At 51.8% G+C, this 16851-nt stretch overlaps 1 protein-coding gene across 19 annotated transcripts in view; it reads left to right on the top strand.

Moving 5' to 3' along the window:
* The first annotated feature begins 2949 nt into the window (after positions 1-2949).
* PTPRS (protein tyrosine phosphatase receptor type S) overlaps positions 2950-16851 on the top strand; it is a 247577-nt gene continuing 233675 nt past the window's right edge. For 11 of the 19 annotated variants that reach the window (XM_075123328.1, XM_075123326.1, XM_075123322.1 and 8 more), the window contains exon 1: positions 2951-3140. The gene's annotated coding sequence lies outside the window, so the exon portion shown is untranslated. Of the gene's footprint in view, positions 3141-16851 lie in introns of all 19 variants that reach the window. The other 8 variants (XM_075123334.1, XM_075123332.1, XM_075123330.1 and 5 more) reach the window with 3 other exon arrangements.

Genomic DNA, 16851 nt, shown 5'->3' with positions numbered 1-16851 from the left:
ATGTAAGACTCAGGGGCACTCCCTTACACACACACAAGCGAAGGGTTTTAAGGGGGCAACGTGTGGATGGAAAATGGACATGCCTGGAGAGATGTGGTCTGAGCATCCTCCTCAGCACTAACAAAGTGCTTCGCTACACACTCATTCCAAACCTCACTCTCCCTGCTAGGCAGGTGTGACTTGACAAGTGCACCTCAGTGTCTCAGTATGTCCCCGGTTCAGCAGTCAACCCCTGTTGAGCAAAGCATGGACTGGTTCTTAAGCATCTACTTAAAGTTAAGTTTGTGCTTTGGTGAATAAGGATGGACTTGCCTGCAATGCTTTACTGAATTGAGGGCTGTGATTGGGTGTAGCAGACATTTGCTGCCCACTGCCAGAGGCCCCACCACTGCCTTGACACACCCTTCCCTAAGAAAGTGTCCTTCTGGAAGGAAAGACTGGCAAGGACAGACCTCCAGGGGTTGCCAAGAGAGGCTTCCCTTTCCCATAATCAGCTGCAGGTAAAATCAGCGAGAGTTGGTCCTGTGGTAGCTAGAAGAGCCAGGAGCAGGTGGAAGCCAATCAGAGCCCAGCAGGTCAGACTGGCTGTTTCTCTTAGGGGTCAGTTCTGGGTAAAGCCAGGGCATGGAAGGAAGGCTCTCCTAGCCCTAATCCAAGTATTGTGGCCTAGTTAGGGGCATAACCTTGACAACATTGGCCTTGGACCTCTGTGATGGATGACTGTCTGTATTATGAACTTTAAAGCCTAGGGCTATTTTGAGTTCAGATTTAATTTGCCTTCTGGTAATGCTGGAAAGGGCATTGAGTGCTGACCTGGCTGAAAGGTGAGGCCATAGAAACAGTGGACCACTGTGGAAGTAGGATGTGAAGGGGGCATTAGAGGAAGAACCCCTGCAATGCTGCGTCCTGACACAAAGGGATATGCTGGTGGTGAGTATATGTGATAACAGAGGCCTAATACAGAATCAAGGCCGCCTGTAGGTAGCACTTTTATTTTCACGTATACACAGTGCATATACACACAGCACTCCATGAGTAACAGGAATGAGGATAATGCTTTTATTTGCTTCCCAAAGGTTACATTTCAGGGGCTTGAGACTTAACTTTCATTACAGAGGGCTACACCAAGCACTGAACTTTACGTGCCCCTGTGCTAAACCTCCTCTCACTTGCGCTGGAGTTTGTCTGCAGGTTCGAGACTTTAAATACGATGGTGGTAGCATTTGCTTCATTTTATGGAAATGTGAAGGGCTCCCTATCTATCTGTTGTCTCTGCCTAGGTACGTATATTGCCCTCATGATCTCCCAACAAGATGGCAATATAAATGGGGAGAATCCAGACACTCCCTGAAACAGAAGATCTAGATCTGGTCACGAAAGTGCTGACATGCCAGAAGGACATAAACGTTTTAGTCTTTGCACTGATGGTGACAGATGTCAAGCCAGCCAGCCAGGGCACAAAATATACTGCAGCAAACAATCCCACACTGGCTGAGGGATGGCCTAGAGGAATTAGCAGGTCATTTCTGCCTCTACTTCTAATGATTCTGTGATTAAGTAACCAAAGTCCCTTTGCCCAGACCTCAGCACCCTCAGGAAAGTGCGTGATGAGTGCATCTGTAGAGCTCTCAATAAGCCGCCCCCGTGTTGCATTTGATGAAAATAAATATGAACATGGGGGTGCAATTATGGGATTGGAAGCCTTGAACTGCAGTGTTTTTTGTTTTCCTGACAGCTGGCATCTCTGGCAGGACTTCAAAATCTCCAGTGGGCATCCAGGGCTCTGTCAAGATGTGACAATATGAATATGGGAGGTTAAAAAAATAATAATGATGGTGATTGATTTAGCTGGGGATCGGTCCTGCTTTGAGCAGGGGGTGGGACTCAATGACCTCCTGAGGTCCCTTCCGACCCTGATCTTCTGTGATGAGACTTCTCAAGCGTCTCATTGAACGGCACGTGAGGGGAAATACCTCCAGATCAAAGTGCCTATCCTGGGTTGTGCTTTTGTGTTAGCTCACTCATTATTCTCTCTGGGTGAAATTCACCCCTCTGGGGAGAGCTAGCATAAGGTCTATGTAGCACTTAAGTCCCTGCAGGGGTTAAAGGGGAGGTAAGCGATGCTTAGGGTTTGAGCGGTCTTTCTGCACAAGGGTGAGGAGCAGACAGGGAGTTAGCTGTTAGTAGATGATCTTGTGCAGGTTACCTGTGTGTGACCAGTTAAAAGCAATACTACAACCCGGGGTCAGAGCCAACGCTGAAGTCGGGCAATCTCCCTTGCAAATGAGGGACTGCAGGCCTAGCCCTGCAGGCAGCTGCTGCAGGACCACCCGCTTGGCCAACAGGCCGGACCCACGGCTGCCCTCCTCCAGTGAGCTGCCTTACTCACACCAGCTGCTCTCCCTGGCTTTAACCCCCTCCCCCGGGCCTTTGCCCCCCTCCCCCCGCTCTCCCCCTGACCTTTGATCCACAACCCCCCCGGCCTTGAAAAACTTCCTTCTCGCCTCCTGCCCCCTGCTCTTTAACCGCCCCCAGCTGCAGCAGGGGGCCCCACCCTCTGCCCTTACAATCCCCCTCCCGCAATGTGCCCCCGTCCCTTTCGATGCTCTTTGCACCGCGAGGTCTCTTCTTCCCTCCCCCCCCCCCCGCGCACGGGCACGGGCACGGGCACGGGCACGGCCCCTCCTTCGAATCCCCCCCTCGCGCCACGTGCTCCCGCGCCCACGTGCGCGGGGTCCGCCTCGCCCTTTAAATCTCCCCCCCCCCCGCCCCCGCGGCCCGCCCTGCCCGCGTGACGGCGGCGCCGCCCTGCCATTGGCCGGCCTCGCGGCGCCGGCTTCCCTGGCCTCCGCGGTGACGTTGCCCGCCCCGCCCCCTCTCCCACCCCCGCCTTTGGGCCCCGCCCCCCGGTGACGTCAGGCGGCGGAGGCTCGGGGAATGACATCACCTGTGAGAGTGTCTGGAGCCCGGGAGGGAGCCGGAGCCGCAGTGTCCCCCGCGCGCCCGCCCGCCCCCTCCTCCGCGCAGCATCCTCAGCCGGGAGCCGAGCGGGTCCGGGGGAGGAGGGGGCTGCCCGGGATTAATGCGCCTCCTCCGGCCGGACGGCGGGCGAGGATGTGAGCGGGCAGCCCAGCCGGCAGGTAAGGGGTGGGGGATGCGCTGGAGCCCGGGGGGCAGGTTGCCCGGGAGCAGCGGGAGTTGCAATGGAGCAGGAGGAGGGGTGCACTGGGGGGGGTTGCAATGGAGCCTTAGGGGCGTGGGGAGGTTGCAATGGAGCAGGAGGAGGGGTGCACTGGGGGGGGGGTTGCAATGGAGCCTTAGGGGCGTGGGGAGGTTGCAATGGAGCAGGAGGAGGGGTGCACGGGGGGGGGTTGCAATGGAGCCTTAGGGGCGTGGGGAGGTTGCAATGGAGCAGGAGGAGGGGTGCACTGGGGGGGGTTGCAATGGAGCCTTAGGGGCGTGGGGAGGTTGCAATGGAGCAGGAGGAGGGGTGCACGGGGGGGGGGTTGCAATGGAGCCTTAGGGGCGTGGGGAGGTTGCAATGGAGTAGGAGGAGGGGTGAACTGGGGGGGTTGCAATGGAGCAGCAGGGGGATTGCAATGGAGCAGGACAGGGGGGCTTCATGGGGGGCAGATTGGGGTGTGGGGAGGTTGCAGTGGAGCAGGAGGGGGGGTTACATGGGGGGCAGATTGCAATGGAGCTCTGAGGGGGTGTTGGGCCAGGGTGGATTGGAGCAGCAGGGGAGGGTGCATTGCGGGGGGAGAGGGTGCAATGGAGCAGAAGCGGGGAGGTTGTAGCGGAGCATCGGGAGTTACAGTGGGGGGGGCGGTTGCAATGGAGAATTGGGGTGGGGCTTCGTTGGGGACAGGGTCAGGCAGCGCCCGAGCTCTGGAGATTTGGGGAGTGGGGGGGATTGAACTCGGGCCAGATTGCAGTGGGTGGAGGTGAGAATTCCGCTGGGAGAGGGGGAGGGTAGATTTGGGGAGGGGGCTGTGCTGGGCAGGAGGCAGGTTGCAGTGAGGCTGTCCTGAGGAGGCAGGAAAATCGCGCGCAAGCATCGGGGGTTCACTCCAGATAGGACGCAGGAAAGCGCTGGGGAGGGGCTCCCCTGGGGCTGAAGGCAGGGTGCATCCGAGTCAAGGGGGGATTGCACCGGGGAAGGAGCAGATTGCACCGGGCAGGGGAGGCTCCGGGGCGCTCGCTCTGGCAGGCTCGGGAAGGATGCGCTGGGGACAGCCAGGCGCTGGATACAAAGGGACGGCAGAGGGGAAGCTCCGCTGCGGAGCCCTGAGCATTGCACGGGGGATTCGGGAGGGGGGAAGCTCCGCTGGGACCCGGCCGTGGCGGCGGAGGAGGCTGGCTCCGGGCTTGCGCTGAGCTGGGCGCTGAAGATGCGCCCTGGTGCAACCGGCCATTGCGCTGGCGAGGGTGGGGAGCTGCATCCTTGGCAGGCGTTGCACTTGGGTACCAGGGAGGAGGCTGCTGGCAAGGAGCTCCGCCCAGTGCCCTGACTTCTACAAGCGATGCTGCTGGGAGAGGTTGCAATGCCTGAGGTCTGTGGATAAGTCCCACGAGGGAATCCCCTCCTCGCCCCCCCGCCAGTCCTGAGGATCCCCCCCATTGCTTCTCCTCCCTCCCTGCTGCCCTGCTCTCCTCCCTCTCCGCACAGCGAAACAGCCTCCCACTCTCCAGAAACACCCCTTCTCCAGCCTGCGATGTGCATAGCCCAGCCTGTCCCCCATGTTCCAGCTTCCATGCACAGCCGCCAGTGTCCAGCTTTGCTCCCCAGCCTGTGGGCATCCTGCCCCCTTCTGTTGACTCAGCGCCTCTTCCCCTGGGCACCAGAAATCCTGCTCAGCTCACCTGCTGCCTCGTTAGCTCCATTGCCCGCTCTGCTCTGGTTGTGTTGACATGTTGCCCCATGGCGATGCCTTTCCCATGTCTCATGCCTCTTATGGCAGGCGTGTGGCCTGCCCCAGCTCGGCAGGCCTGCGCACTCATGGTGCACCCTGGCTTGTTGCCTGTGTCACATTGTGTTCCCCACAACTCCTTGCAGGCTATGCCTTATGGACAGAGGTGATGTTAGCCCACTGGAGACTTTAAACAGGAATATTTTGGGGGTCCTGATCCGTTTTCCCTTTCACCTGCCCCCTAAAAATATTAATTGCATTATTTCCATGAATCCAAAAATATAGCAACCCAGCACATGGAAATACACTTGTTTGGCCTGCATTAAAGGAGAGGAACGGTATTTTGGGGGTAATACTAAACTGGGGCTTCCTTGAGCTGCTTGGGGCCCTAAGCAATTGCTTCGTCCGCTTACACCCAGCTGCTCGTGGGTCCCGTTGTGGCGTCATGTAGCTCGTGCCATCCTGTGCACAAGTAGGTCTCTTTCCCCTATGTGATTTTTCTACCCCTCGCCCAAGCACGTATTGTCATTGTCACAGCTTTCCTTTCCATCACGTAGACACCAAGCCTGGTCTCTATTTCTCCACTCCCCAGAGGCATTGTAAATGGCCTGTACATTTTGCTGATCAGAAGGTGGCTTCAAAAAGTCATGGTACGTGTCCAGGCACCTGCAGTGGGGGTTTGAAAAATCCCTTCTTAGAGGAGATCTTGGGGTGATATTCCTCCCCAATGGGTAGTTTAATACGTGCTATCTGGTGTATTTCAAAAGGAGGGGGAATTGTTCCTCTGAAGTACCTTTATGAGCCACAAATGGCTTAGCCGTGTCCGGGAAAAGGGAACGAATCACATAAGAGATGGAGAAATAACCCTGACATCTCACTTCGGTGTAGACGCTGCTTAACTTGGGGCTGGGGCAGTAAACGTTTTGAAAATCGGAAACTCTTGATGTGTAACCAAGTAACTTGTTCATCTTTTAACAGAGGGGTAGCTGCTGTGTGTCCCCTGCCTTTTACTCTTGTAAGCAAGCGTCCAAAGAGCCTCGTTTCCTCTGCTTGTTTGGAAGGGTTGCTCTCGCTCATCACAGCTCCGTGTGACTTGTAGGACCCTCCCTAATTGTATCATCCCTTATCGGCAGGCTTGGTGGAAACAGACACCATCTTTCCTGTTATCTTTTTAGTTACCTTGTGTGGCCACCCCCTAAATCACCATACGGCGCTTCCCGAGGGTGGGGGGTGGGAACATGGATCCCTCCCTCCAGCCTTCCTGAAAACTGCTCATGCCTGCGTTCACTGTGTATCTGGGTGTGTTTGGATTGATTGCATTGTTCCCAGGGGGTGTCCTGGGTCTTGGTAGCTGTACCTCCTGCTCTGGCTTTTTTTTTTTTTGTCTTTTCCGTTTGTTCTTGCTCTTTGGTTCATCATTAAATGACACCTGGGGTTTCTTGAGTTGCACTTCTTAATTTCTCTGTGGTTTGGGTTTTATGTATTTATTTGGCATGGCTTAACTGGACAGGAAAGGGGACATGGCGCATGCTGAGATGGGCCCAATCTGAGCGAATTAGGATTTGGTTATCTCCAGCCCTGAATAAGAGAGCTTAATCTGCTTCCCACTGACCCCTCCCTCTGGGCTGGCTCTGTAGGAGATCAGCGTTCTCTCCTTCAATCAGGGAAATAGCCTGGTGTATTTTACCTGCTGCTGCACCTGTATATAGGGTCTGAAAAGCCTCTGCCGGCAAGTTGGTTCATTCAGGCTGGCTCTCCGTGTAGCCAGTCTTCGACAGGAATCCTGGATTTGCCTGGCGCTGAGTCGATGTGATTGCTAGACCCTTTGTATTGTTTGGGAGGGGGGCTGGTCTTTGATTACCGTATATATTCTACTAAATACTCCGTTTTGTCCAAGCTGCATTCATATTTCCGCTCTGGATCTGAGAAAGACCTGCGTGTGTGGCTTTTGAATCGGGTTTTTTAATCTCACGGAAATTGGGTGTGACACCAGCATCCCTGGGAGAGGCCTCCGGCTTTCGCCATACACTGTTAAAACACCTGATTGATTTGGGCAGCCCATTTGGGGAAAAAATGTGGCAAACGGTCAATTCTTTCCCCTGTTAGGCACTTGCTGCTTCAGCCAGGGGGGTTATTAATGGGTTCTGGGAATCCAGGCTCTTTTTATATTCCTGTTTAACAGGTGTGTGGTGCTTTGTGTCTGTGCTTGCTCACTGCAAAGGTATTTGAGATCTCATATGGCTGTTAATAAAGAGAGAGTCTACAGTCAAATTGGGAGTCAGAAAAGGGTCACAGGCATTTGCATATGGTCCATTTAAAAAGGTATGGTGCGCTCTGTGTGCGTGCACATCCACGCAAATCCAAGGCAAGTAAGTGCAACTGGTGACACTCTTGTCGGATTACAGCCACCTGCCAGGTAGGATCTAACAAAATAAAATTAACAAAGGCTCAGAGTTACAGAGATGCCAGAAGCCCAGGTTATTACAAAACCTGGATTTTACAGTGGTCACTTATAATCTGGGTTTCCGATATCAACAATAGTGCAACTCTGCCTCTCTAAAGGAGGGGTGGGTGAAATACCATGATGGAGGGAGACAGGCAACAGATGACAATTGCAGTCTCTCCGAGCCAGGTTCCAGCATTGTAGACTGAAGCTGCCCCCACACTCCTGGTAATAGGATTTCTACCTGCTGTGTCTAATGGTGCTCTAATCCTATGGAGGATTGGCATAATTAGGTGCAATGTGGAGAAAGGGGACGGAGGGGAAAGAGAAACCGCCTAGGAAAGTGAGGCAGTACTCAGAGAGATGCCATGACCTCAACTCGCAGCATCATTGCGGGGAGATGATTCCGCCCTTCTTCCTACCTCACTTAGTTCGAAAACTAACTTCTTCTTCACCCTGGGACCCCAATTTGTAACGTTTCAGGTTGCTCCTCTTGCAGCTGACTGACAGACAGCAGAGCCAATTCCTCTCTAACTTCTTGTCTTGAAGACTTAAGAGACTTCCCCCACCCCCTCCACTCTCCATCAGCAATGCACTGCATGTAAATTGGCACTTCAGTGGCTCCCCTTTGTTTTTAGGTGCGTGGGGTGGCCGGGTGGGGGAAGCTGCTGGATGCAGTCAGACGATGAGTAAAACGACCTGTAGTGCTTGAGGGGTTTGAGCGGTAGAATATTGTCAGAACCAAATGGATTTATCACAGGATAAGGTCTCCAGGCCTGTCTCCGGTAGTACCTACTCTGCCGACGGCATCGGTCTGTGGTGTTCAACTGGAAACGCTGATGGATTAAAAAACACCCTCTTCTCTGTCAATTCCGCACAGAAGGATGGCTCTCAGGTGTGTCGTCTTGCTTTTTGCATGTGACGGTGACTGGCTATGGGGAGGAAGGGAAGAGAGTATTAGGGTCGCTTCTTTCTCTTTAGGGGAACCCCATATCCCTCGTGCTCAAGATCTTTTATTCCTTTGTGTGAGGTTGTTTGCCCTCTACATTATCCCCTGTCAGTCTGTTGTATTGATACGTTCTGTGTAGTTCTGGGGCTGAAGAAACCCTGATCTTTAAGGAAATAGTAATTGACTTTTTGGGGGCAGTGTGGGGGAGGGGGTGGAAGGTAATTGGCCACCAAGCATTCTGAGCCGCAAAGATGCCACTTGCTGCTTCCAGCCATGACTTCTGAGCTAATGCCACATCCCAATCCGTGGCCATTCTGGATCCTGCCAGTGCAGGGTTTTTACCGGGATGGGACCTCAGGCGTGTGTTGGTGTAGTGAGTGTGCGCTCGTGCGCTCTCTCTCTCTCTCTCTCTTTCTCTGTAAGTGTTGGTGGGAAAAGGGAGAGCTAAGAGCTCATCCATTGACGTGCTTCATCCCTTTTTCTTGGAATTGAAATTAAACGCTGTTGAGAGAATGTGCTGGCTTCTGTTGTGTTTGTGGCTTCTTGTGTGGTGGAACAGCTGGGTGTGAGATGGAAGGTACGGTATGTATTGGAGAATCTCTTCTTTCCAATAAAAGTCTGGGGGCTATGAGTGGGAGCAGTAGCAGTTGATGAGTGAATAGATTTTTCTCTTACCTCTGTGCTGCATATTAATTGTCAGCCAAACCCTCGTATTTGGTTCCCTTCCTTAACGACAGCCTCCTTCTGGGAGGCGTGGTTGTCTCATTAGCCTCTGGACTCCTGGGCTCTGCCGCTGACTCCCGGTGTGACTTTGAGCAAGTTGCTTCTGCCTTGCACCAGATCTGTAAAGTGGGTGTATCAGAGCGATGCTGCCATGGCTGGGAGGGAGTGCTGACGATCAGTCGATGTTTCTGAAGTGCTCTGATCCTTGGATGAGAAGGACAAAGTGAAATTATGGGTCTGCTTTTATGGTGCTTCTGCTGTCTCGGGTTGGAGGGGAATTGGCTCTGCCCCAGTCCCAGAAGACAGGACTGCACAAAACCACTGGTTTGCTGGGGGGGAATGTAAGTCCTGATGACTCTTGGATCCCTGAAGCCTATTGTTGCATCTGTGATGCCTGTGTCTTACCAATGCAGAGTGGAGGAACGTACTAAAACCGAGGAGAAGTAAACCGAACATGTTTGGGGGATAATTGACAATGCTTTAATGTTTTCAGCTTGGAGCAATTTTCTCCTGACTGCATTAAAGCACAATTTACAGAATCAATCAAAACCAATTGAAAATATTAGGATGTGGAGTCTGTGTGTTTGGCTTGGATTTTTTTATTAGTCTTTTTTTTTTTTTTTTGCAGAGCCATCCAAGTATTCAGGGAGTGTAGCATCTCCTGCTCTGCAAGGAACTGCTCTTGCTTTTAGTCTTTGGCATTGCTGCTAGAATAATAGTATAAACCATTAACATGCAGCCGTGCTTTGTTCCGAGGGCGATGAGGAACTAGGAACAAATGCTAAGAGACTCGGGGCAAGCATCTCTAAAAGGAAAATGGTTTTCATCAACCCTGCAGAGATGCTGCCTGCACTGTCTGGCCTCTGATCCTGGTTCTGTGTCCTTCCCTGCCTTCCCCCCTTCCCCCCCCTTATGTTTGCAGCATGGGCGGTTTACATTTTCCACCCACTGCTGAATCCTCCCCCCCCCCCCCCCCCTTGGTTTAAAGCGGTTGCATCTGACTTCCAGCGGACTTGCAACTGCTGCTTGCTTAGCGCTGGGCACTAAAAGCTTGTGTACCCTCCTCCCCCGGCTTCTGGCTGCCTGCTCTTGCTAAGAGATACAGCTGGGTTCCCCTCTCTTTCCCTGGGGAAGCTGAGCTCTCCAGGGAAGTGGGGTTGTCAGAGTGGTGCTGGCTAGCTGAACAGAAACGAACAGTGTGTGTGCTTTCCACCTCCCCCCCCCCCAAAAAAAAACCTTTTCCAAAAGGGAATGATAAAAGGCAGCATCTTCCTGTTGTCCCCTATGTCTAGAAATTATTGATGGAGCTTCCCAATGCCATTTCTCTCTTTTTCTACCCATCTCTGTGTGTGTGTGTATGTGTGCGTACTTTTTAATTTGCACTCAGAGCTGAAGCAGTGGGCAAGCCCAGCTCCAGCCTGACTCGCTTGCAAGACAAGCAAGGGGTGGCTATGAAAAGTACCTCCAATGTCTTGGTGACAGTGTGCCTGTCCCTTTACTCTTGAGGGTGATGTGCCCCCTGCAGAGTCTGACCCCCAAAAAACCCCATTGACATGGCAACTTCATCTTTCCGAGGAGATGGCACCAGGCACAGTGTCTGGATTTGCATGGGCGGGGTTTGAATCTTAAACACTGAGTCACGTCAGATTGGAATATAATCCACCCCTGTTAGCAAAAGCCACGTGGCTTGACAGTTGTGTAGGAGACATCCAGTGAAGCGCTGCTGATGGGATGGGGGTGGTAAAATGCTCTTTAATCTGGAGAAGATGCTGAAGGGGTGGGGAGGGGTTTGATTTCTGAATGAAATACACCATCTTGATCAGTTAAGAGGTGGATTCTGTGTGTGTCACCGGGCCGGAACATGGAACTCTGGGTGTGTCATGGTGGGACAGCTGTTGCCCGCCCGGCGTGATGCTGGCTGGTGTGCTGGGAGGCAGATGATTATGGAATGCCTTGGGGGAATGGTGGCTGATATAAGCTGCGGGTCGCCATCAAGAATGGGACTGACCATCAGGTAGCCAATCAATCTAACACTGCAGCAGCTGTGGCAACAGTTGCCTAGAAGCCACACAAAGCAAAATGCTCTGGAGACAGAGTTAACAGGATTCTCTTCTTGTTTTTTTCATCCAGTGCTCTTGAACCGTGTTTCAGGAACTTCAGGGGAAAACTGTAAAAACAGTCAATTTTTCATTTCTCATAGGGTGCAAATTAACCAGTGACTCACGGTGCAGAACTGTGTCGCACTTCAGATCCCACGTGTGCTTGCTGTGAGTGGAAGGAGCTTGGTCTGAGCAGGAGGTGGAATTCAATGGCTTGTGCACGTCTGCTCCTTCAGCTGAGCCCTCGCCAAACTGAGCTCTGACCTGCTTGGATGCTAAAGGTCCCAAGGCCCAGGTGTCATTGGCCAGAACTCTCCGTTTCTCTCCTTTCCTCTTTGCTGTGCATAACTACTGTGCTCCACCAGCGAGGTGGCTGCATCTCAGCGCCTCTGTAGGCATGTGCTCTGGATTCTTTGAGCTGGCAGGCACTAAAGAAATTACTGGCCACAAGGATAAGCTTGTGTGTTTAATTCCATTTCCCTCCCCATCACCAAGAGACTGAGACTGTGAGAAGCAGATGCTGGGGTCACTAAGCCCGTGGGGAGAGCTGTGGACTTGGTGACTTTAAAGACAGGAGGTCTCTGGTCCCCCTGGAATGATGGGGAGGCGGGAGGCTCTGGGAAATGTGTGGCTGCTCTGAATCACCAAGGATGGGCCCCTGGAGGAGGAGCCTCCTGCGTTCAGCACTCTTGCAGGGTTTATAGGCAAGAACATCAATGTAGGGTGTGAAAACCCGCTGGCTGCAAACGCCTGGGAGGCAGGGCAGCCTTTCCGCTCTGAGCAATGCCAACCAGCAGTGTGCTCCATCTCCTGTGGGGAGTGCTACCCCATCCCACGCTGCCTCCTTCAGCTCTTCCACTTCCCACCCCCTTGCTTGCTTTCCCATCTCGTCACAGACCCACATCTTTGGGCAAGTGCCCTTACTGGGTAGTGTCCTCTTGTATCTGCTCTATTTAATATACTTCTATGTGTAGTATCAAGTACCTTGCAGTCTTTAATGCTAGCATCCCTGTGAGGTGGGGCAGTGCTATTAGCCCCACGTTACGGGGACGAGCAGAAACTTAAGTGACATTCCCAGGGTCACCCAGGAAGTCTGTGGTGGAGCTGGGAATCTAGCCTAGGTCTCAAGTCCTAGCTTAGCAATATAACCATCCTTCATCTGCGTTTGGCATGACTCACTATCACTTCTCTCTGCGCTGGGTGGGACCATACTGGCCAAGCGCTTCTCTCCTTTTCCTGGGCCCTCGCGTGAGTGGGGGGCAGGTGTGCACATGTCAAGGGGGTAGAGAAGATATTTTCCATTCTCTTTCCTTCTATCTCAGTGCTCCAAGCCTTATTGTCTGGAAGGGGGATGAAGGCAGAAAAATTGGGTGTCCACCTTTTCCTTCCCCTGTTCAGATTCTGGATGTCCTTCGAGTACAGTGGATTCCAGTGCTCAGCATTTGGAGAGGTGCTGGCTCAGGGTGGGAGGGACAAGAAGACTTTCTAGTTAGGGGTCATTCTGATTACCTTCTTGTGAACCCCATGCAGGCTGCATCGACCCCAAAGGGAGGATGGTTTTGTGCTTGGGGCTGAAATGATTGATTTCTTGCAGCCTGTCTGGAGTGTGGTTGTGGGAAGCAACTGGTCATTACCTGCTTGGACCAAAACTACTTCTAGGTGTTTCTGGGACTAGGACAGAGCATCTTGCTTCCTGCTGAGAGGTCGGTTATGAAGTAGTAATTGAGAAGGAGAATCCTTGTTCTCTGAAGTCCTGTATCCCAAACAGCAGGATGCATCGCGGTGCCATTTGTTTGCAGTCAATATCCAGTGTTTTCCATGTGAAGCTGTCATGTGCCTGTCCTATGTGGTCTGGTGGCGAAAGCATAGGGCCAGGAGTCGTGAGCGCTGGTTTTAATCACAACCTGCCTGTTGACTTACTGTGTGACCGTGGGCATATTGCTTGATTTTACCCCTGCCTCTGCTTTCCTCATATGTAAAATGGGTGTAATGTATTTACCCATGAGGTACTGGGAAGCTTAACTTACATTTGTGAAAGGCTTTGAGATCCTCAGATGAAGTGCAAAGAGAAGTGCAAAGTACCCCTATGGTTTGCCTGGCTTCCAGGAGTGCCTTGATCCTAAACAGGAGGCTGAATGCCAGTCCCCTGCATTCGTGTCTCCCTTTGCTGTTGAAATATAAGGCCTGGCTTGGGGTCAGGGTGTGACTCGTGAGCAACAACGCCCCCCTCCCCTCCCCCCCCCGCCTGATTCTCAGTGCATCCAGAGTGAGCTGCCAAGCCTGCAGCCATTAGCTGGCCGTGCACTGTGCCAAAACACACCCAACTGGCGGTAATTACAAAAGGGGCCATATTTCAGATCAATTGCTGGATGGGAAAGAATTGCTGCTCCTGCCTAATTGATTATTGGAAACTGTTAATTGTTCCCTGCCAGATTGATTTATTAACCAATGAGTTTGCTAGCACTTTCCTCCTTCCTGTGTGCAGCGAGGTCCCGTATTTCACAAGGGGAAAGGTATACATTTTTCTAGTGGAGTAATAGGCACCTCGAAATGAAATAATACTCCTGCTTTGCTTTGCTAACGGACTCCAGTTAAATGTCCTGGGAAGGAGACTGAGCAGGCCCGTTTGCATGTGAAAAATCCTCTTTATAGAACAGTCGCATTTTAATCTTCACTACGAGGAGGAGGCAGGTGGAGTAGTGAGCACTGAGAAGCAGTGTGGTCAGTGGGTAGAGCAGGAGATGGACAGGACTGGCTCCTGGGTTGAACTCCCTGCTCTGTCAAAGGGGAGTCTGATTGAGAGGCTAGGGCAGGACGACTGGGAGTCAGGACTCCTGGGCGCTGTTCCCAACTGGCTTACTGTGAGAACTTTAGCAAGTCACTCGGCCTCTCTGGGTGTCGGTAAACCCATCTGTAAAATGGGGTTACCGCTTACCAGCCTTGCAGCAGTAGGGGTAAGTCTTAGCTAATGTTTGTAAACCCCTTCTAAGATAATTTGGTGAGACTGCATTTCCCTAGCCTCTATGGATTGATTATTTCTATTATTGGAGCCCCCGTCATGGCCCAGACCCCATTGCACGAGGCGCTGTACAAACACAGAACAAAAAGACGGTCCCTGCTCCAAGGGACTTACAGTTTAACCATCTCAGGCCAGTATGGAAGAGTGGCTAAATGCAGCTTGTGTCCTAAAGGAGAAGGGGTCTGGTTTTTCTCTCAATGGCAATGAATAACATTCACTTGATTTTTTTTTTAGGGGAAAATATCCCTTTCTTCATGCAGTGTGAATTGTCGCAGTGAAATGCACGCTGAATTCTGTTGTCTTTATCTTCATCTGGGATAAAGAGATCTCCGATGTCCAGCTAGGCAGGTCATTAGAGCAGCTGATACATTGTTATTGATTCAGGGCACGGTCCCAGGTCTCCGTATTTAAAAGGTATTTATGGAAAGGGATGGTTTAGGATTGATTGCTCCCATCCCAGGTCTGTTCAGGAGTGTTGACACAGACTGACTCAAATATCCCAAATCGGGTGCAGACTGGACATTCTCCAAATCCAGTTTTAGGCCTGACTCGCAGAGTTAATCACCTGGTGGTGGTAAGACCACTGAAAGTCCAGTTTTCCTGATTTGGCAGGTAATGATGAAGAAAGGCCAGCCCAGTTCATGGCAGCATAACGCAGCGTTTGGTCCGACAGCTTACCGGGCTCGTGTGGCGTAACTCAACAGGGACGCCCTGAAGCACTTGGCCCAGGTGGCTAAATAGACTAACGCTTTGACACCACACAGTGGGGCTGAGACCATGATAAGCATTGGGTTAGCTAGAGATGGGCGTCTGGATGGGAATCCTTTCTGGCACTAGTTTGCCTTGTGCCCCTGGTAGGTTCAACATTCTGGAAAAAATCTACCTAACCCGATGCAACTGGACAAGTCCCATCTAACTGCTTTGCTTACTATAAAGTAAATGTATATGGCTTCCACAGCTGTTCATCCACTATTCCATGCTCTTTGGGGACTGAGTGGGCAGGGAGATGAAACATAGCTTGTCCACTGGAGTGATCTCCTTTGGCCCGCCTCAGCATATGGATAGTATTCCGAACCTTAGTTTCTAATTAAAATATAATTTTGTAGCAATTACAAGACTGCAGGGTAAGGTACAGTGAAGCCAGCCCTAACCACGTCCACGTTGGCAATCCAGATCTGTAGCCGAGAGAGGTTATTCAGTTGCATTAAATGGGTACTGTTGACTTTTGAATTTTGAGTCTAAAGGGTGTTACGAAACCTGCTGGAACTTATAAATGTCTGCATTATTTAAAAAACAAAAAGCATTTCACAAATAACCTTTTTTACCATGAGTTTGTGGAGGGCGAGGGTAGGGAGATCTCAAACACTCCCAGGCTGCCTGGAAAGTCCAAATGCATCATGAGAAATCAAATAGTGAAAGTGATCATGAGCAAATGTGAAATTGACCAGTCTAGTTTCACTGCCTAAGCAGTGTGAAAATGTAAAATATTGGTGAAAAGTAAATTAGTGTCAGATCCTTCCAGTTTTACTAATGAGCCTTACTCCCTCCCCCTCCCCCGTCTGAGGATCCCAGTGCTTTGACTTTAATTTAGAGATTGTGATCTAATCCAGAGGTCCAGGGCCCCCTGTGGGGGCTGTGAACAGCTTTCAGGGCCAAGCAGGGCCAGTGTTGCACTTGCTGGGGCCCAGGGCAGAAAGCTGAAGCCTCACCATGAGGGGTTGAAGGCCGGGGCCCTGAACTCTGCCACCTGGGGCTGAAGTGGAAGCCTGAGCAATTTAGCTTTGTGGGGCCCCCTGTGATGTGGGGTCCTGGGCAGTGGCCTTGCTTGCTGCTCCCTAATGCCGACTCTGGTTTTTATATGTAGAAAACAGTTGTGGCACGGGTGGGCTGTGGAGTCTTTATGGCATGTTGGGGAGGGGCTCAGAAAGAAGAAGGTTGAGAACCCCTGATCGAATGCATCACACACAGGTCTAGACATTTGGAAACTTGAGTTCCCTGCTCAGCTTTGACGCTGGCCTGCTGTGTGACCCTGGGCAAGCCACTTCTCGGTCCGCTCTTCCCCTGCCACTCTGATTTCAGCTTGGACCATCAGCTCTGTGAGGCAGGCCCTGTGTCTTGCCCTCTGGACAATGCTAGCACAACAGGGCCCTGATCTTGGTTGGGGGCTGTAGGTATTGCGGTAATAAAAAGATGATTGTAAGAATTAATTGCAACTTTAAAAATTCTTTCACTTTAAGTCCTGGAATTATACCCCACAAACAAGCTGGGCGTGTTCCAAACCAGCTTCCTTTTCCCAACTGAAGTGTAACATTTTGTGGGGCCCACTACTTCGTGCTGATGAGCATGTCCATTTAGATCTGATGGGTTCCTCTGAAGTGCCCTGGAAGAGCTCTGCCAAAATCCATTTAATGACCAGGTTAGTAACTATTTATTTTCCCTGGCAGCTTGTTTACAGAGAGGAATGGGACGGGTGACAAGGGGTTACTGGAGCCCAGCTGTTGGCTTTCAGAGGAGAGGCCCCTACACTGAAGTGCTGGGATATGTGCCTCTCTTGAGGGCTTGGAAGGCACATTAGTATGTACCTCCCTTCTGGATCCTGGCCATAGCTTTGTGGTCCCTCTGCTAGGGATGTAATATCCTGCCTTTCAACAGAATGCCCCTTGCCAGACCCAATTTTTCCATCTCTGACTACTGTGGTCTCTCTTTTC

This window comes from Caretta caretta, chromosome 25, assembly GCF_965140235.1.
Source record: "Caretta caretta isolate rCarCar2 chromosome 25, rCarCar1.hap1, whole genome shotgun sequence".
Taxonomy (NCBI): Eukaryota; Metazoa; Chordata; order Testudines; family Cheloniidae; genus Caretta; species Caretta caretta.
Note: the sequence above shows the minus strand (reverse complement) of the source record. Positions and strands in the feature narration are given on the sequence as shown.